We start from the raw sequence: 22,682 nt of genomic DNA, 5'->3' as shown, positions 1-22,682 counted from the left end.
CTGTGTCTCCTTGGTTCTGCTGTCATTTGTCACCAGCTTCTTGGAAAGACAGCTGCACATGTGGATGTGATTGCAGATGACTGATTTCAAGGAATTGGAAATCCCAAGTTTCTTCTGTGACACTTCTCAAGTCCTGGATCTTTCCTGTAAGCACACCCTCACAAATAGTATCTTCAAATATGTTGTTGCTACCATATATGGATTTCCTCCAATCTTTGGAATCCTTTTCTCTTACTATCAAATTATTTCTTCAGGTCTGCGAATTCCATCATCAGGTGGGAAGTACAAAGCCTTCTCCACCTGTGGCTCTCACCTGTCAGTGGGGTGTTTATTCTTTGGGACATCATTGGGTGTTTATGTTGATTCAGCTGTGTCACATTCTCCCAGGGGAAGTGCTGTGTCCTCAGTGATGTACACAGTGGTCACTCCTTTCCTGAACCGCTTCATCTACAGCCTGAGGAACAGGGAACTTAAAAGAGTCCTGAGCAGGTTGTACAAACCAGGAGCCAACATCAGGAGGTAGGAAATACATCTGTAATATGGTTTTGCAGAAGGAAGAATAGTTGACCCTCAGTCCTGTAAATCCTACCTCTCTGAACACATTATTTGTATTGTCTGGTTTCATTAGTATCATTCATGACACACGAATACTGGAGAAAGTTGCTGGCTAGGTCAAGGTGTTTCTTGAAGTAGGGGTTCAGTTTTTTGTTTTTTTCATATATTTTTTATTGTAATTAATAGAAGGGTTACACTGTATTCACCGATAGAAGGTACATTACTTCACAAATATTGATACCATTTCTCATGACATGGTCCCCATTTCCCTTCCCCCCTCTCCCTGCTCATCTTGATTTCCCCCATCCCTCTCCTATTTCAAATAACCAATTAAGCATATATCAGATAAATCAGATAACAAGGTGAAATATTGTAACAATATGAAATAACCAAAGGATGGCAAAAGAGATGAGAGATAACAGTATATTAAAGACAATAATAACTCATCATATGGCTTTTGTTTCCTTATCCTGGAGGTCCTTACATTTAGTGTCATACTATTTGGCCTAATATCTCCAGATTTTGTTCTATTGTAAATCTCTTCTAGGAGACCCCAAGTTTTCTCCTGATTATGACAAATGAGGGAAACCATTGAGCCTATGTTTCTCTGAGTGTGGCTTACTTCACTTAGTATAGTTTTGTAATGCAAAAATTTTAAATTTGTATGAGCAGCATATGTCTGGAGATGTTTGCCCAACAAACTGAATTTTACAGGGGTTGAGATGTGAATTTTCTATCATGGATAACTTATCTCAATCAAAGGGTGCAAATGAAGGTCTTTTTTATTTTGGTAGCACTGGCACTTGAACTCAGGGATTTCTTCTTTCTTGGCAAATGATGTACAACCAGAATTTTGTTTGTTTGCAGTCATTGTAATGCACAGGTGTGTTCAGATGCTCATATCTCATGGTTAGCCTCTAGCTGCTGACTAATGAAAGCAAGGTGGGTACTTCTTGCTCTTGTTAGCTTGCTTGTTTGCTTGTTCATTTGTATCTGTCCTCGGGCTTGAACTCAGGGCCAGGACACTTTCCCTGAGCTTTTTTGCTGCAGGCTATTATTCTCCAACTTCACACATAGCTCGACCTCTTGCTGTCTCTGTGTGTATGAGTGTGTGTGGTGTGTGTGTGTGTTTAATGGACTTCGCAGCCACGAATGGCTTTGAAATGAAATTCCCAGGTCTATGCTTCCTGAGTGTCTAGGATTCTGGGTGTGAAGCACAGGCACACAGGGAAAGCAATAAATGAACATTACTTGTGACTTGGTAGGAAAATGAATACATAAGCTATTTTACATTGATGAAAGTTTATTGATTTAGAGAACATGGTTGAGACAAATCAAATGATGTAAGATAAATAATGTAAAAGGCATGGTTCATCATGTATTTTTAATTATGGAGAGATGAATGTGTTTTGGTGTCACTTGTGTGCTTGGCTCTCCACATATACTTTATTGAAACAGTTTAACAAAAGTTTGTATTTCACAGAAAACACTGATCGTATATCATTTAATAACTCGACTAAGCTACTTTCTCTTTAACACTTTTTATCTTGACTTGGTTGCAGCAACAGATTTCAGATTAACATGTCCCTGTACATGTATAATGTATGTTCATCTGAGTCATCTGTTCCATCATTCTGCTCTTCCACCTGCCTTATCACCAATAGACACATTATTATCCAGATTTCATTTTTAAACAAATAAACAGTGAGTATTATCACGGCATTCAACTTTGGCTCCTTGTTTCCATTCATTCCACTACTTCCTAATGGAACTAAACTCAAGATACTGATATTCAGGATATTTCTGTAGTTAAATTGTCTGGGGACTATTTGATAGAATTAAAACTTGGAATTGAATTCCTGAATATGCTGTAATTAGCCATATTTTTTGCCAGTCTTGGGGTTTGAACACAGCTCAAGGCCACATGAGCCACAGCACTACTTCCAGCTTTTTCTGTGTATGTGGTACGGAGGAATACAATCAGATCTTTCTGAATGCTAGACAAACAGTCCATGAACAGGCCAAACTCCTGGACCTTATTAGCCATATTTTAGAAGCTGTCATCTGGGCATAGAACTTGGAAGCTTTGCTGTCCAGAGGACACGACTAAAATCTATTGTATTGGACATTCTTTCTCCCCATCCATGTTAGTGAGTTCATTGAGATTTGTAAGCTTTGGATCAATTTTCTAATTGGGCATCTGTCTCATTTCTCTCAGAGTTCCAGGAAGAGAATATCTTATTTAGGGGTTTATAGACTGATCACAATACAGAGCCATAGGGGTCACAGAAACCAGTATAGGAAGTGCAATAATCAGATAGATGATTGAAAAGGAAGAAACCCAGTAACTAAATGTCAATCACCATTGCCTACATGCCAGGAATCCTTTGATACACTGTCAGCAAATTCCTCAGTTCCTGAAATTACTTCAGGAAGAAGCAGATATCATATCGGGGATCTTGATTTATTTACATGTAGGAGACTGAAGACTTCATGTTTTTTTTAGTATAATTCAGTCCCAGCCCTGGTATCTCATACCTGGAATCCTAGCTACTTAACTGGCTGAGTTCTATAGATAGAGGTTCAAAGCCAACGTGGGCAGCAAAGACCTGTGAGCTCTCATCTCCAGTTAGCTACCAGGAAGCCAAAAGTGGAATTTCTTATTGAAGTGTTCGAGCTTCCCTTTGGGCAGGAAAGCCTCAAGACCTGTACCCAGGCCCAGAGTCAAAATCCTAGGATGCACATGGACACACACACACACACACACACACACACACACACACACACACACACACACACGACAGGGGGAGAGAGACAGACAGACAGACAGACAGACAGACAGAATTAGAAAACAAAGCAATGATGCAGAATCTCCTGGGAGACTGCAGGCACATTGGATCAAAATGAAGTTCACAGATTAAAAAAAAATCACTGCTCTGAACTACCCTGTAATGCAGAATAATCTGTATTTTCTCTGATCAGAAAAAACTGCATATGATGTTCTAACATAGTTGAGTATCTACAATGAATACAAAAAATGGTAATAATGAGACAAAAAATCTAGGATGATTGTGTTTGTCACAACTGAAAAGTGTGGGACAGAATGTCAATATCAACTATGCGTATTTGAGTTCAAAATGATTGTGGAATTCTGACTTCTTCATTATGTATTGCTCTCTCTTTATATCAAAGGTCTCCAATTAATGCAGAATTGTGCAATCTAACACACATCTCTGAATTTTATCTCCTGGGACTCTCAGATGGCCCTGAGCTACAACCCATGCACTTTGGGCTCTTCCTGTCCATGTACCTAATCACTGTGCTGGGAAATCTACTCATCATCCTGGCTTTCCCATCTGACCCTCACCTCTACACCCCCATGTACTTCTTCCTCTCCATCCTTTCCTTGGATGACATTGTCTTCACCTCCACCACCGTCCCCAAGAAGCTGGTGAAACTCGTGAGTCACAGCAGAGCCAACTCCTATGCGGGTAACTCACCCAGATATCTATTTTTGTCACTTTTGGTTGTATGGATGTTTTTGCTTCTTAGTGTGATGGCCTATGACCGCTTTGTGGCCATCTGTCACCCCCTGAATTACCCTCTCATCATGAGCCCTCGTCAGTGTGTCTCCTTGGTTCTGCTGTCATTTGTCACCAGCATCTTGGATGGACAGGTGCACGTGTGGATGGCCTTACATATGTCTGATTTCAAGGAAGTGGAAATCCCAAGTTTCTTCTGTGACACTTCTCAAGTCCTGGATCTTTCCTGTAAGCACACACTCACAAATGATGTGTTCAAATATGTTGTTGCTACAATATATGAATTCCTACAATCTTTGGAATCTTTTTTCTTATTATAAAATTATTTCTTCAGTGCTGAGAATTCCATCAACAGGAGGGAAGTACAAAGCCTTCTCCACCTGTGGTTCTCACCTGTCAGTGCTGTGTTTATTCTTTGGGACAGGATTGGGAGTCTACTTTGCATCGGCCATGTCACATTCTCCCAGGAGCATCATTGTGTCCTCAGCAATGTACACAGTGGTCACTCCTCTTTTGAATCCCTTCATCTACAGCCTGAGGAACAAGAACCTCAAAAGTGCCCTGAAGAGGTTTTTCAAACCAAGAGCTGTTTTGCAGAAGCAACAAAGCTGACGTAGAATCAGATAAATTCTACCTAATTGCTCTACTTTCATTAGTACAATCCATTACTAGAAAAGAATCTAGAAGGATAGATTCTAAATAGAAGAATGTATCTTTTTGATGTTTAAATTGTTAGTTTGTAGAGAATGATGCATGTCTGCAGATGTGGGCCCAACAAACAATGTTGCAAGGATTGAGTGGCAAGTTTGTAATATGTAAAATTTACCTCAATAAAATTGGACAGAAACATACCTTTTTGTTTTCCTTTTTTAAGCAGTCTTGGAAGTAATAACTTTCTAATTGGTAGTCAGATATCCTGCCTCCTGCCCTTTAGTTTTGAGTTATTTTCTACTTATAAGTTAGTCCCCTAATTGTTTCCTGTAATGCATTTTCTTATTTTAAAGGTGATATGTAGATGGGCTACCATTATCTTATTCAAGTAAAGAGTGCATTTCATTCTGGACAGTGTAATTCCTCCCTTCCCTTTCTTTTTTTTCTTTTTTTTCTGCCATTTTTTATTGTAATTAGTAAAAAGGTTACATGATATTTGCCAAATAGAAGGTGCATTAATTCACATACATTGATACCCTTTCACATGTCTTGGTATCCGTTTCCCTCCCCCCTACACAACCCCCACCCGTTTTGGTTTTCCCCCCTTCCCTATCAAATTTCAAATATCCAAATACAGATAAATTCAATATATCAGATAACAAAGTGAGATACTATAACAATATGAGATAACCAAGGGATAACAAAGGAGATGAGAGACAACATAGTACGTTAAGGACAACAATCATTCATTATGTGGCTTTTGTTTCACTAATATCTTCCATAATAACTTCTATAATATCTTCCACTAATAACTTCCATAATATCTTTCAAAGAAAATTGAAAATCTTGTTTCCTAGTGAAATTATGTGAGGATAGACAAACCTAATCCACTGGCATCTACATTTCCTTCTACCCTGGTTGATTTTCTGGGTACATGAACTCTATGATATGGAGTCTCGTAATGCTTGAGTGAGCTGGAGGAAGCAATGAAAGAGCAATCCATTACCTAATCTACAGGGATGTGAGTGGTGCCTTGGAAAGACATTGGAGTGTTCATCTCAAATTCACTTGTAGAAAAACCAAGAGTAAGGGACATCGGCTTGGACTTGGCCTTCCAAGACTCAACCAGCCATCGCTAGCCCACACTTTATCCCATCCTTCATCTGTCAGCTGCATTCTTACCGTGTACTTATCACTGTCAAGACAGGGACACTCAGGGACATCAACTGGTGGATCTGAAATGCAATGAACAGTCCCCATCTTTGAAGGAAGTTTCTCTCATGTGTATACCTGACATCCAGTGTTGGTTAATGCACAAACGCAAAGGACTAGCTGGCCTTGCTGGGTCAGTCCAGGCCAAGCTGAGCAGTCACCCAAAGTGTGGAGCGTCTGACAGGACTGGCTGAGACCACTGCATTCCATGTCAACTACTTTTTACACACTTGCTTTACTTTTCAACTCAAGAGGTTCCTGCAAGAAACATTTCTGTATGCAATTTTCACCGCAAAGTCTTTCCATGGATTTCAATGGCAGTTTCCTATGAAGTCTTTACATACTTATATATGTATGGTACATTGTGGTACAAATACTTTGGAACATTTTGGAGAAAACTTATATCCCTTTAACTCCATTAATGTTCCAAGAGTACCAGGAAATATAGATAAGCAAGTCCATAACATACTCAACATTTCCCTATGTCAAAACCTTCTGTACTTGGACACTTCAACTAGCAGATCCAATGTCTACCATCAGAATTACCAGTGATGATGTTTAAGACCAGTGACAATTGTAGTGCTTTGCCTACATTGCCTTAGTTTTTATTCTTACTTTCTGTTAATAATTTGTATATATGTGTGAAATAATATTGTTCTTAGGACAACATTATCTCATTGTGACATCACACATTTAGTGCATAATCATAATTTGTGACATCACATCGATGGAATGACATCACTGACCTACCAAAACATCCTAACCACTGTGACATCACATGGCTATTTTTACATCAGAGAAGCTTTGACCTCATATCCTGATTTTAGCCTAAGAAAGTTTCAGACATGACAGGGATTGTGAGAGTAAAAAAGATAATCATGACCTCACAGCAGAATTTTGGCATCATTGTGTCTTTGTGACGTCATTGTCACATTGTGACATCATAAACCTACTGTGACACCACAGTGCTTGTGGCAATCCATTAATTAAAACTGAATTAAAAGTATCGGTGCCTCAAACGTGGAGATGAAAGAAACCCATGCATTAGTCATACTCTCATGCTCACAATTCACACATATGTCCAGATACTATTTGTATAGATTTCTAGTTATGAATATGGAGAGGTAGTACTTTTCTGATCATAATATCTGAGCTATTCTAAGTATAAATATGTGCAGAATTACAATTTCATGGATTGATATAAAAAATAGTGGTAACACCAGTGCGTTTTTCTCTCCAATACCACGGCTTAAATTCAGGATCTCCTGTTTCTATCCTGTTTGCTTAGCTTGTTTGCTCATTTGAACTACATCTCCAGCCTGACTTTTTGCTGAATAATTAAAATGAGTTTCAAACTTTTTTTTCTAGCCAGACTAAATGACATTTACAGGACAGATAGAAAATCCTGAAAATAGAAGAGGAAAATGCAAGTGACACAAGAAGCAAGTAAAAGTACACCTATATCATTGACATATATTCAAAATAAGTGGTTTGGCTTGGCTCTGATATTAAACTACCCCAAATCCTGGACTTGTGATAAGCCATGCACAAGAAAGTAAGTTATGGTTTTATGAGGCCCAAACCACTGCTTTGTATGCATTGGGCTGATACGTTACATTACGCCACAGGAGAAGTTACGTAGGCCTATCTCTGAAGGCATACTACTGATCTGTTCCTGACAGGCTTATTTCCATAACACAGGAAGATGGCATACTGTGGTGGGAAGGTAGATTCTGTAACAATATAAACATAAAAGAGTCTAAACTTTACTTATTTAGTGTTTTGAGGGTCATGGGTTTTGAACTTAGCCTGGGCACTGTCTCTGAGCTCTTAGGCTCAAGGCTACCACCCTACCCCTGGGCCTGGGTTCTGTCCCTGAGCTTATCAGCTCAAGTCTACCACCCTACCCTTGAACCAAGGCCCCCTTCCATTTTCTAGAGGTTAATTGGAGATAAGAGTCTTAGGTCCTTTTGTGCCCCAGCTGGCTTTTAACCTTGATCCTCAAATCTCAGCCTCCCTAGGAGCAAGGATAAGAGTCTGAAGTTTGTTTGAGTGCTTCTCCAGTATATTTTTAGCTGATAGTTTTACTGTTGTTGACAGAAAGCATCTTTCTATCTATTCCCTATGTTCATGACAAAAACTTATTTCACTCCAACAATGTATATTTCACGTTCATAGACCAACTATTAGAAATTTATAATAGTGGCTTTTTCTTCTAGTAAATTATAGCCTTAGACTGAGGGTATAGCATCAGTCTAGTGTTTCACTGGCACTTAGGTCAGCTTTATATTGCAGTCCAACCAAAAAAAATACATGATTGAGTGTTGGGTCTTCAGTACCAACGAACTGAGTAACTAAATCTTTACAGTAGAAAATTAGTTATTGAGATTTCCTTGCTTAAGGATGGTGCTTTACTACTGAGTCAAAACTCTCATTTCCTCATTTTTTGAAGGGGGTATGCATTTTGAACAGCTTACTTCATTATGGAAAACAGGCCCCTGCAGTTCTCCAGCATCCTTGTTGGAACCATGAACTACAGATTGCCATTTCCAGAGGAGCTAGGATTGCTAACTTGAGCCAAAGTTCATCTATCCTTTCCTGTGTTTTAAACACATTTAATTACTGTCCTCTCACCAGAGGCCCACTGAATATACAGTACAATATTTGAGTCAGAGACACAAAGATAGAGAGAGAGAGAGAGAGAGAGAGAGAGAGAGAGAGAGAGAGAGAGAGAGAGAGAGAGGAGAATGATTGTGTGTGTGTGTCTGTGTCTGTGTGTGTGTGTGTGTGTGTGTAGATTATGGCCTAACCAGATATTCACTGTGATATGAATTTCACGGGATATATTGTAGGAATTCAATTCTGTATTCGTAGATAAAAACTATTTCTTAGATTTTGATAGTATAATACACTTTTTTAAGCACCAGGACCAGAGTCCAAGAACTAAATTCAGAAATAAATGGTGACACCAATTTAAAAAAAATAAAAATATTTAGTAAATAAAAGAGTTATAAACATTTTAACTACATCACTGGGATAGATGATTGATAGAAAAGCAGGGGACACATTGAGGGATTCAGCCTGTGACGTGGTAGAGACACACTGGAGCCAAGTGGTTCACCACCAGGCTGCTGGAGAAAACAGCAATTTCTGTCCGTGAAAGCACTGGGAGGAGGGCAGAGGGAAGAGGAGGAACACACAGAGGAGCACTTCCACGGCCAATGGCACCACATCTCGGGGCCTAACGCATCTAAAGGGACCACCTGTGTCCTCACCACACTGTTTTCACCTACAGGGTTCAACCTAGCGGGGGGGGAGGTTCTAGACACTGCCCATCATCCCACTCAGCTCATCACATCACCAGCTCTGCAGTCAGCAGCATAGACCCCGCTGAGCCAGCTTCTCCTTCCAGTCCCCTACAGTACTAAACAGTGGATGTGTGAGCCATTCCCATTTCCCCTACTTCATTCTGCAGAGCATCCAACACAGACCCAGAAAAAGATCCAGATACGCAGCTCAGAAGGAAATTCCTTCCCCTACTCAGCCCACTTTCTACCTGACCAGAAGCAACCTTCTGCACGTAGGCTCAACTGACTCAAAGGCAGTATTTACATATCCTGATTCAGTTCTGGTTCAGTTTACAGTGGATTCAGGTTCAATGTGGGTTCATTTTGTACACAGAACATAAAATACTCACTAGTGGTGCCAACATGTTTCAGTTAACATGAGAGACACTTCACAAGTCTCTTTCAACCAGTGCCAACTAGGTTCAGTAGGTCCAGCAGTGGGGCAACATCTCACCACCACCTCAGCTCAGATGTACAGCCATGTCCAGCTCACCCACAGGCCCAGACAAGGCCCATACACATCGGCAGAGTTCAACCTCCATAACACACAAAAGATAATCCCGACCTTCAGAGTTAAAGTTATTGATATTCTTTTGCCAATGGTTTTCTTCTTGATGAAAAATTACCTTGAGTGCACATGACTTCATCTACTCATCCAGATCATGACAAGGCAATATTGACTCCAAACCTCCCTGTGCATTGGGGGTGGATGAAAGCTCCAGGCTCAACTCTAGGGTTCCTGTTAAGGCAGCCAGTGTCCAGCTTCAGGACGCAAAAACCACAGGCACTAGATACTCAGCTGTGAGCCCATCAGAACTGCAGTCGTTCAAAATGAAGGTGGATGCAGACCAGGCCTATTAGCTACTGTAAGGAGCCTTGAAGTTACAACACAGACTTCAAAAGTACCCAGTCTCTCAGAATATATGCTTGCGCTTGAAGAAGAAAAAATTAGAAAAGTTCCACAGAAGAATTTGTTTAGACTTTTCCTATATCCCAGAAGCAACTCAAAGATCAAATGAATTTCATTCTATTCATCCCTTGTCTATAATTGTTCCTTCCAGGAAAATAATTTTTTCATATATTTTTATTGTAACTAATAGAAGGTTTGCATTACATGCACCAGAAAGAAGGTGTATTACTTCACAAACATTGATACCCTTTCTCATGTCTTGGTCCTCATTTCCCTCCCACCACCCCACCCCTCATCTTGTTTTCTTCCCTTCCCTATACGACTTCAAATAACCAAATACGCATATATACAATACATCAGATATCCAGGTGAAATCCTGTAAGAATATGAGATAACCAAGACAGCAAAAAGATGAGAGATAACATAGTACATGAAGGACAACAATCACTCATTATATGGCTTTTGTCTCTGTATCCTGGAGGTCTTTCATTTAGTGTCATTCTATATGGCTTTATGTATCTAGGTTTTGTTCTATTGTAGATCTCTGCTGGGAGAGCCAAAGGTTTCTACTGATTATGACAAATGAGGGAAACCATTGAGCCTATGTTCCTTTGTGTCTGGCTTACTTCACTTAATATGATTTTTTTCTAAGTCTTTCCATTTCTTCCAGGAAATTCTTAGAGTCTAAAATACCATTGTAATTTTGTTCTGTGCACATTCTGTTTACTTCAATTGCATTGAGAACCTCACAGGCACTACTCCTCTGCAGAAAAACCTTTTGATCTCCCGAACTGAATCTTTGCATCTATTTATAACTACTCAGTCTCCAGAATCCTAAGGCTCTTAACTACTGTGCAACGAGGGAACAAGATGGGGAATTAATTAGCCAATTACTCTTCATATTTTCCACATGGAAGAAGAAGCAGAGAGCTGCCTAATTCTTCCATTTAGTTAAGTGTCCTACCCAAGTCCTGAGTTCCGAGGATCCTGCTGCCCAGCCTCCTCAGAGTCCTGCTAATGTCCCTGTTCCTCAGGCTGTAGATGAACGGGTTCAGCATGGGGGAGACCACTGTGTACATCACCGAGGCCACCACAAGCTTCTTGGAGGCATGGAACACAGTGGAACCACAGTACACACCAAGCAAGGTGCTGTAGAAAAAGCAAACCACCGACAGGTGAGCCCCACACATGGAGAAGGCTTTGTGCCTCCCACTTTCTGTGGGGATCCTGAGGATGGAAGAGATAATTTTGTAGTAAGAGTAAAGATCCCTGAAAGAGGAAATAGCCCAAAGATGATAGTACATTCATATATGAACAAGTTATTTGTAAGGGAACCAGAACAGGACAGTTTAAATATTGGAGAAGCATCACAGAAGTAATTTGGGATTTCCACACTTTTAAAGCAAGTGAATTGTAAGATCAATATATTGTATGACTGGGAATCCAGAAAACTAAACAAAGCAGACACCAGTACTAAGATGCGACAGCAGAGAGCGTTCAAGAGGACCGGGTACTGCAGCGGGCAACAGATGGCCACAAAGCGGTCATACGCCATGACAGTCAGAAGCATGTCATCCATGCAGTCAAAAAAGAGGAAGAAAGACATCTTGGTGAGGCAGCCCCCATAGGAGATGGCTCTGCCGTGATTCTGGATGTTCACCAGCATCTTGGTTACCGTGGTAGATGTGAAGCAGATGTCAGCCAAGGAGAGGTTACAGAGGAAGAAGTACATGGGGGTCTGGGGATGAGGGTCAGAGCTGACGGCCAGGATGATGAGCAGATTTCCCAGCACGGTGGTCAAATACATGAACAGGAAGATCCCAAAGAGGACTGGTTGTAGTTCAGGGTCATCTGAGAGGTCCAGGAGATAGAACTCAGAGACTGTGTTTAGATTTTCTGTTTTGAGATCACTCGAACAGCTGCTTAAAGAAGAAATGTCATTAGAAAAACAAAATATGTGTCCAGTAATTCTCAACTGTACATACCTGATATCCAAATATTTATAAGTTTAAATGTATAACATACTTGAGGTGCAGTGTACATAGAAATATTTCTCTGTTATGGCAATCCCACACTTCTAGCCTCTTCTGACCCAGAAGTTTGCCTATCCTCCTGTCCTACTGGTGAAGAGCATTGTTAGAATTCACAGAACAATTTTTAAATGGGTTTGTTTTTTCTTGAACGGTTTACTTTGGGGAGGTTTAATTTGTTGAGCTGTAGAGAGACTTATCTGAAGAAGAAATAAGAATAGCCAGTAGACACATGAAGAGATGCTCTCCATCTCTGGCTATAAAAGAAATGCAAATCAAAACAACTTTGAGATTCCACCTCATTCCAGTTAGAATGGCCATGATCAAGACATGTAATAACAACAGATGCTGGCAGGTATGGGTCCAGAAGGGAACACTACTACACTGTTGGTTGGAGTGTAAATGTGTTGAGCCAGTGAAGAGAGCAGTATGGAGAGTCCTCAAAGGGCTAAACATACAGCTTCCCCATGACCCAGCAATCCCAATTGTGGGCATCTATCCAAATGTCCATAAACAAGGCCCCAAGAAATCTACCTCCACAGCCATGGTCACTCAGCATTATTTACCATAGCTAAGATATGGAACCAACCGAGAAGCCCCTCAATCAATGAACAGATCAAGTAAATGTGCTTCATATACATAACCAAATTCTATGAACCATGAGAAAGAATGGCATCAACCCATTCATAAGGAAATGGAAAGGCCTCGAATAATCATATTAAGTGAAGTGAGACAGACCCAAAGAACTGTAGGCTGCATGGTTTCCCTCATTTGTGATAATTAGTACATATCTAGGATTTTCCAAGCAGAGGATCACAATAGCTCAAATCTATGTGCATATGACCATATAGGATGATGCTAAGGTCAATGAACTCCAGAATATGGAAACAAGAGGGTTTTCCTCATGATTTTAATGTAGCATGTGAAGGTATTTCTTGTTTCTAATGCCTCTCCCCATTATGATTTTTCCATTCTTGTCAGTGAATCTGATTTTGGTACCTGGTGAATTGTATAAATATATATATGCACTCGAATTAGGAAAGGGAAGCGAAACAACAAAATGGTGAGACAAAGGACAAAGGATAACCCCATGTAACAGTAACACACACAAGACCATGTGTTGAAAATGCACTCTACAACTGGGGATGTGGACAGAGGGAAAGTGGGAGAAAAACATGGGTGGGCTTAACAATGTCCAACAAGAAATGTACTCACTAGATTAAGTATGTAACTGTAACTCCTCTGTACATTATCCTGGCAATAAAATGAAATTGAAAAGGGAGAAGGGATAGTAATGTACTTACTTAAATTAATTTTTTAAGAAATCGAAAAACAGAACAGAAATGTGAGCTAGAGCATGTTGGTATGATACTACAGCTTACTCATGTCTTGAGTCAAGAACAGATTCATTGAAGGTCATTCTCATAAGAATCATCTGAAGGATACAGTTTCATCACTTATAATGCATTCACAATGAGGCAGCTATTGACTTAGTCAAATTTTACCATTCTGAGAAGAAATCCAGACCCCTGAACAGTCACTCCGTATTTCACTGTAACCCCAGGCAGACACAAATCTACTTCTGGTCCCCCTGGACTTGCCTATTCTGGTATTATGGCATTTGCAGGGATATGGGTGGATCTGGAAATGTGCTACTGAGGAGAGTAAGTCAGGCTCAGAGACAAAGTGCACTTGTGTTCTCTCAGACATGGCTGTTAGATGTCACTTATCAACATGCAATGATCAACATATCAGTGCATCTATACAGAAAGTGAGTAAAGTGTGAGGGGTAGGAGAGGATTCTGAGGGTGTGAACTTCTGGATCACCTAAGCTACAGATTAATAAAAATGAACATCAGAAAGCGAAAACAGCTACTTAATATATATATATGTGTGTGTGTGTGTGTGTGTGTGTGTGTCTGTGTGTCTGTGTCTGTGTGTCTGTGTCTGTGTATATATCCCTTCTGGTTTCCAGTAGCTCCTGCCAGCGATTGTGAGATTTGAGGAAGGCAGTTCCCAGTCAGCCTGAGCAAGAATGTCCGTAAGACTCTTACCCCCGGGGAACCACCAAAACAGCTGGAAATGGTATGAGCTATGGCTTTGGGGGTAGAGGGCCAACTTTGATCAAAACACCTTAAGGACATCTTCCAGGCCATGGGTAAAAGATCTGAAACCAGTGCAGGGAGGCATGCACACACACACACGCACACACACACACACACACACACACACACACGGAGGAAGTTGAAGCATATGAAATGAGAAAAAATGATATAAAACTGAGCTCAGAAGTGAGCACAGGGTAACATGTCAACCGTGGATCATTGTTGTGTGGTGTTCTTGTCACCAACAGCAGCAGCAGCAGTAGAAGCATCATCACCGTACATCTCCTCCTGCTCTTCCTCCTTCTCATCATTATCAGCATCACCATCACCATCATCATCATCATCATCATCCTCTCAGTCAAGCTGTCCTCATGATCCACAAAACACACCTCCAAAGCCCTTCTCAGACATCCACCCTCAGCACTCACTCGCTTAAGCTGACTCTCTCTTCAGCTATGACCCAGGTGGACAGATCTGAGGACCCCAGACCTGCTGTGCAGCGCCAGTTCAGCCTCTGGCCTCAGGGTGGATGTGAAGACACCATGGAAGCAGAGCTGGGGGATACTGACAAGGAGGAGGCAGATGGAGGAGCAGGGTCCTGCAGGCAGGAGAGTGAAGGGCAGGGAACACAGGTTTCCCCTCCACTTCTAGATGGCCTTGGAGGATGGAGACCCACATCTCCCAATTAGCCAAATTGAGCACATCAATGACCAAGTCTCTGTGGACATTTCAGAGGGCTGAGAGGACCTAAAGGAAATCCATGCTAGGTTCAAGATTCTCTGTCTATCCAGATGATTAATACACTAAAACGTATATCAGCTATGCTTATCTGATGGACAGATGGCATGGACTTTTCACAATCCTTATAAGTGATCTCTAAATTTTCATTGTTCTCTGTCCATACCATATACCTTCAGAAACATCATGATTTCATCTTCAAAGTTTATATTTTTTCTAACTTATTTTGTTTTATTATTCATATAAATATTTATTCAAATGTTTCCTTTTCTTCCTACCCCCAAATACATACAGAAAAAACTCCGTCATTTAAGGTTATCATTACAATACAAACCCTGATATTTCAAATACAATACAGGTGAAGAGTTGAGAAGTTGGGTATTAATTTTCCAGATCTGCCTATTCCCTTACAAACTGTACAATATCATTCTTTCTGATGTGAGTATAGAATTTCATTGTGTATATAGACCACACTTTTTTGATCCATTCATCCCCAGAGGGGTATCTCGGTTGATTGCATATCCTGGATAAGTAAACAATGCTTCAATGAAAATGGTGGTACTGGTAAATGCAGTGGGGCCATGTTTGTAGTGGACTTGATCAAATGGCCCAGAGTGGGAATACTGGGTCACAGACACTCTCTGTTCACTCTTTTGAGGAATCTCCATAGGTTTTCAGAAATTTTACCAACAACGTAGGAATGTCCCCTTCTGGCCACATCCCCACCAGCATCTCTGATTACAAGATTTCTTCATAATGGTCATCTAACTGAGGTTTGGTGGAATCTCAAGGTTTTTTTTTAATTTTTTATTGTAATTAATAAAAGGTTACATGATATTTGCCATATAGAAGGTGCATTAATTCACATACATTGATACCCTTTCACATGTCTTGGTAACCTTTCCCCTCCACCACCACCCCCATCTTGGTTTTCCCCCCTTCCCTATCAAATTTCAAATAACCAAATACAAATTAATTCAATATATCAGATAACAAAGTGAGGTACTGTAACAATATGAGATACCCAAGGGACAGCAAAGGAGATGAGAGATAACATAGTACATTAAGGACAACAATCATTCGTTATATCGCTTTTGTTCCAATATCCTGGAGGTCCTTTCAATTAGCTTCATACTATATGGCCTTATGTATCAAGGTTTTGCTCTATTGCAGATCTCTGCTAGGAGAGCCCAAGGTTTCTACTAATTATGACAAATGAGGGAAACCATTGTGCCTAGGTTCCTTTGAGACTGGCTTACTTCACTTAATACGACTTTTCTAAGTCTTTCCATTTACTAACAAATGGGGCGATGTCATTCGTTCTGACAGCAGCATAGAATTCCATTGTGTACAAATACCACAACATGTTGATCCACTCATCAACTTAGGGACATCTCGGTTGGTTCCATGCCTTTGCTATGTTGAATAGTGTTGCAATGAACATTGTTGTGCTAGTGGATTTAGTATGCCATCGATTCTGGATGGGTGGGTAAATGCCAAGTAGTGGAATTGCTAGCTCATAAGGGAATTCTATGTTTAGCCTTTTGAGGCACTGCCACACTGCTTTCCATAGTGGTTGAACGAGTTTGCACTCCCACCAACAGTGTAGTAGTGATCCCTCCTGGCCACATTCCCTCCAGCATCTGTTATTATTCGTTTTTCTGATCCTGGCCATTCTAACTGGAGTGAGGTGGAATCTTAGAGTTGTTTTGATTTGCATTTCTTTTATGACCAGAGATGTTGAGCATTTCTTCATGTGTCTATAGGCCATTTTTGTTTCTTCTTCAGAGAAGACTCTCTTTAAGACTTTGGCCCATTTTTTAATGGGATGGTTGTTACTTTGGAGATTAGTTTTGGAGTGATTCAATTTTTTGAGTTGTTGATATATTTTATATATGAGGTCTTTGTCCATTGTTTGGTTGGTGAAAATCTTCTCACACTCTGTAGACTTCCTGATTAATTTAATGGCTATGTCCTTTGCCATAAAGCTCATGAAAAACTAGGAATTCATGGAACATTCCTGAATATAATAAAGGCTGTGTATGACAAACCCACTGCCAGTATTACCCTTAATGGTGAATATCTAAAGCCATTCCCTCTAAAATCAGGAATGAGACAAGGATGCCCACTCTCTCCATTCCTCTTTAACATAGTATTAGAATTCCTAGCCAGTGCAATAAGGCAAGAAGCAAGCATAAAGGGGATCCAAGTAGGGAAAGAGGAATTAAAACTATCCCTCTTTGCAGATGATATGATTCTGTATTTAAAGAATCCTATAGACTCTACTCCCAAGATCCTTGAGCTGATTCAAAACTTTGGAAGGGTAGCAGGCTATAAAATCAACCCTCAAAAATCAACTGCCTTCCTTTACGCCAACAGTGAGAGGAATGAGGCAATAATCAGGAAAGCAACTCCTTTCACAATAGCCTCAAAGAAAATAAAGTACCTAGGAATTAGCTTAACTAAGAATGTAAAGGACCTTTTTGATGAAAACTTTAAAACCCTGAAAAAGGAAATTAAAGGAGAACTAAGGAAATGGAAAAACCTCCCATGCTCCTGGATTGGAAGAAACAACATTGTGAAAATGACAATCTTGCCAAGAGCTATCTACAAATTCATCGCAATACCCATCAATATCCCAATGGCATTCTTTAAAGAAACAGAAGAGGCAATTCAAAATTTCATATGGAATAATAAACGACCCCATATAGAAAAAACACTTCCTAGCAGAAAGAACAGCGCCTGAGGAATTTCAATTCCCAACTTTAGACTCTATTACAGGGCTATAATTCTCAAAACAGCTTGGTACTGGCACAAGAACAGGCCTGAAGAACAATGGAATAGAAATGAGGACCCAGATATTAAACCACAGACCTATGGCCACCTATTCTTTGACAAGGGAGCCAAAAAAAAATAGAATGGAAGAAAGACAGCCTCTTCAACAAGGTGTGCTGGCAGAACTGGTTAAGCACCTACAGAAAACTAACGTTGGATCCTTCTTTGTCACTATGCACTAGAATTAACTCGAAATGGATGAAAGAACTGGAGGTAAAAGCTGACAAGCTGAAAACTTTACAAGAAGGCTTTCTTGGCACAGGTCGAAACTTTTTAATAAGGACCAAAAATCACAACAAAACTAAAGGTTTATTGATTTGCATTTTTTGTCAGTCCTGGGCCTTGAACTCGGTGTCTGGGCACTGTCCTTAGACACCGTTTACTCAAGGTTAGTACTCTGCCATTTGAGCCACACTGCCACTTCCAGCTTTTTCTATGGATGTGGTACCAAAGGACCTGAATCCAGGGCTTTGTGCATGGGAGGTGAGCACTCTACTCTTAGTCTACCCTCACAGCCCCACATCCTACTTTTTCCGTGCATGTGGCACTGAACAGTTGAACCCAGGGCTCTATGCATGCTAGCTAAGCACTCTAATATCAGATTAACATTTGTCCATTGAATAGCACATTCACCATTACCATACCTTTGCTGTGGTGACTAGTGCAGGAATTCCCTCAGATGTAAGAGATGTTGTGACAGATCCTAAGCAGATGGCAGGGAAATGAGGTAGAGTCTAAAGCTTTATGCTTCTCACATGAGGAAGGAAAGAAGTTGTTTTCTGATACATAACAAATCTACATAGGGCTCTAGAAATGGACATCCTTATGTGTTGGAGAAAGACAACAAGACTCTGACCTTCAATTAAACACCAAAAAAGTTGAAAGGAGTTATGTCTCAATGAAAGCAGTGCCAGCCTTGCCAAAAAGAAAAAAATCAGGAACAGGGTAAGGTCCGGAGTTCAAGACCCAGAAAAAAGGATTGCAGTGCTCAATTCCAGAAATCTTAACAGCTTTACTTTTGAAATCTCACCATTTGAGATCTCTCAATCTCAGTGACTTCTTTCTTTTCCCTTTCTCAAAATATTATTATGGTTAAATAGTTGTACCAGAGGATTCAACTTGTCATGTTTATTTATGGGCTCTGTAATCAAAGTCATTCATTCCACAGTTCTAGTCTCTCTCATGCCCAACCCATCCCCTCACTCTGTCTGGATCCCTTTCCCCATATGTATATGACCAAATGAAGTCATGATATTCTTTTGAATGCTGTCCCTGAGCTTTATTGCTCAAGACTAAATCTCTACGACTTTGAGACAGGAGGCACCCTCGGGTTTTCTGGGGGCTCATTTAAAACAAGAGTCTCTTGATCCTTCCTGATGAGCTGGTTTTGAACCATGACCCTCAGGTCTCAGCCTCCTGAGTAGCTAGGATGACAGGCATAAACCACCATCATACAGCTTTATTTACCTTTAGTGTTTCCTGATGTTTTAACCATTCCGAGCACATTTTATTTTGTTTATTCCAATCTTAATAAATAATGAAAACCCCAACTATGTGTCAAATATACCTGTAGCCCCACTATACATTATAATAAAAACAAAAAGATAATTTTTTAAAAAAGTGGACAGAAATAGATCATTTTGGTTTTGGTAGCACTGGTGTTAGAACTCAGGGCTTTGTGATTTCTCGGCAAATTATGTACAACCTCCTTTTTTTATAGATAGGATCTAGGACTTTTTAATGCACAGGTCTTGCTGGATGCTTATATTTCAGAGGTGAGCCTCTAACTGCTGGCTCATAAAAGCAAGATGGATGATTTTTGTTGGTGTTTGCTTGCCTCTTTGCTTCATTGTTTGTACCAGACCTGGAGATTGAACTTAGGATCTGGACACTTTCCCTGAGCATTTTTGCTCAGAGCTATTGTTCTACTTCTTGAACCATAGCTTGACTTCTTGCTGTGGGGGGGGGTTGTGTGTATGTGCTTAATTGGACATAAAATTTTGAAGCACTCTATTGCAGATCTCTGCTAGTAGAGCCCAAGGGAAGGGGGGAAAACCAAGACTGGTGGGGGGTGGGGGGTGAGGGAAATGGGTACCAAGACATGTGAAAGGGTATCAATGTATGTGAGTTAATGCACCTTCTATCTGGCGAATATCATGTAACCCTTTTACTAATTACAATAAAAAAATTAAAAAAAATTGAAGCACTTCCCAGCCCTGGATGGCTTTGAAACAGAAATTTTCAGGTCTCTGCCTCCTGATTAGCTAGGATTCTTGGTGCAAGGCACAGGTGCACAACTAAAAGTGTTTTACATCAGGGATACAATAAACAAACATTATTTTTGACTTGGTTGTAAAATGAATAGATAAGCTATCTTACATTGCAGAAGGTTCATTGATTTACAGAACGTGTTTGAGACATATCAAATGACAATATAAATAATATCAGGGTGTGGCTGATCATGTATTATTATGAACTATGAGGAGATGAATGTTTGCTGATGTCACTTTCATGTCACTTGTGTGATTGGCTCTCCCCATATAGTTAACTGGTACAATTTTATAAAAGTTTGCATTTCACCAAAATCACTGATAAAACTATATATAATTTAATAATAGGACTAAGCTACCTTCTCTCTTCCAAACTTTTATCTTGACTTCTTTGTAGAAAAAGATTTCAAATTAATATGTCCACACCCTTGTATAATGTATATTCACAGCTGTAATCTTAGCGATTCAGAGGGCAGAGGTCTGAGGATCTTGTTCAAAGCCAGCCAGGCAAAACAAAGCCCAGAGATTCTTATCTACTATTAATTCCTAGAAATCTAGAAGCAGAACTGTGGCTCAAGGGTATGGCAGTATTCTTGAGCTGAAGAGGTCAGGGACAGCACCCAGGTCCTGCGGTAGGGCAGTAACCTTGAGCTGAAGTGCGGAGGGACACGGCCCAGGCCAGAGTTCAAGCACCATGACCCCCACACCCCAAAAAAGATCCAAATTTCCTTTTTTACACACATGAACATTGAGTATTATGACTGCATTCTCCCACAATTGTTTGTTTCCATTCATTCCTGTACCTCTTAATGGAATCCCACTCAGGACACTGATAGTCAGGATATTTCTGTTGTTAAATATTTGGGGGACTACTCAAAAGACTTACAACTTGGAATTACACTCCTGTATATCCTATAATTAACCATATTTTTTGCCAGACCTGGGACCCTGTCCTTGGACTTCCTCAAGGCTAGAGCTCAAGTCCACTTGAGGCACAACACCACTTCCTTCTTTTTCTGTGCATGTTGTACCGAGGAATCAAACCTAGGTCTTTGTGCTTGCCAGGCAAACACTCTACCACCAAAACTCCTGGCTCCAATTAGCCATATTTTAGATGCTGTCCTATGACATAATATTTGGAACCTTTGTTTACCAGAAGACTAGGCTAAAATGTATTATTCTGGACATCCTTTTTTTATTTTTCCACCCCTCCGTAGATGTTAGTGAGTCGATTGAAAGCTTTGAATCAATTTTTGTGATTCTGAGTTCTGCAAATCAGGGTCCATGATGGTAGGAAAGCCCGTCATCAGAATGTCCTCAAAATCTCCAATACCATATGACACTGCAGCTGGAAATCCTCCATGTCCACTTACATAGAATCCATTCTGTGATATTTTTTTGTTTTTAAAGATTTTATTAACATTGACTTCTACATCATATTTCAAATGTCGTGTTAAACAAAAAGTATTCAAGAAGGAAATCTCTATATACAATCACTAGCATTTACATAAAACATGATTGAAATTAAGTTGCATCTTTGTATACTATAGATAACCATTAATATATGTAGTAAAATCTTATGTCTATAGTGTCTATAGCCCATCAAAAATTTTTAAGTCTATGCAGTTACGTATGTACAAGTCTCTCTTTAGTTCCCTTGCCGATTTAGTGATTGGTTTGTTTGGTTTTGCGGGGGACCAGTTTCTTGAGTTCCCTGTAGATACTGGATATTAAGCATTTTGCCTGATGTATTATTGGTAATACACAGAAATAAAACAAAACAAAAAATTCTTCCACCTTCATATCTCCTCCGTGAACTGGCCAGTAACTTTTTCCTATGCTGCTGTGTCAAGAATTGTGCTAGTGACAAAACAATTCTTAGCAGAAAGAACAGCACGGGAGGAATTTCAAAACTTTAGACACTATTACAGAGCTTAGTGGAAAAATAGCTTGGTACTGGCACAAGAAAAGGCCTGAAGACCAATGGAATAGCACTAAGGACCCAGATATTAAACCACAGACCTATGGCCACCTAACCTTTGATAAAGGAACCAAAAAATAGAATGGAAGAAATACAGCCTCTTCAATGAGTGGTGCTGGCAGAACTGGTTAAGCACCTGCAGAAAACTAAAGTTGGATCCTTCTTTGTAACCCTGCACCAGGATTAACTCCAAATGGATCAAAGACCTCGAGGCAAAAACACATACACTGAAAACTTTACAAGAAGAAATAGGAGATACACTAGGTCTCCTTGGCATCTGTCAAAACTTTCCTAATACACAGATAAACAACAAATCAGAGAAAGTCTGGATAAGAGGGACTGCATTAAACTGCAGAGATTCTGTATGGCAAAGGATATAGCTAGCAAATTAACTAGAAAGCCTACAGAGTGGGAGAAGATCTTCACTAACCATACAATGGACAAAGGCCTCATATCTAAAACGTGTCAACAGCTCAAAAAATTGAATCACTCCAAAACTAATCTCC

This window comes from Megascapheus bottae, chromosome 1 (genome assembly GCF_031878675.1).
Source record: "Megascapheus bottae isolate mThoBot1 chromosome 1, mThoBot2.hap1, whole genome shotgun sequence".
In the NCBI taxonomy this organism is placed as follows: domain Eukaryota; kingdom Metazoa; phylum Chordata; class Mammalia; order Rodentia; family Geomyidae; genus Megascapheus; species Megascapheus bottae.
Note: the sequence above shows the minus strand (reverse complement) of the source record.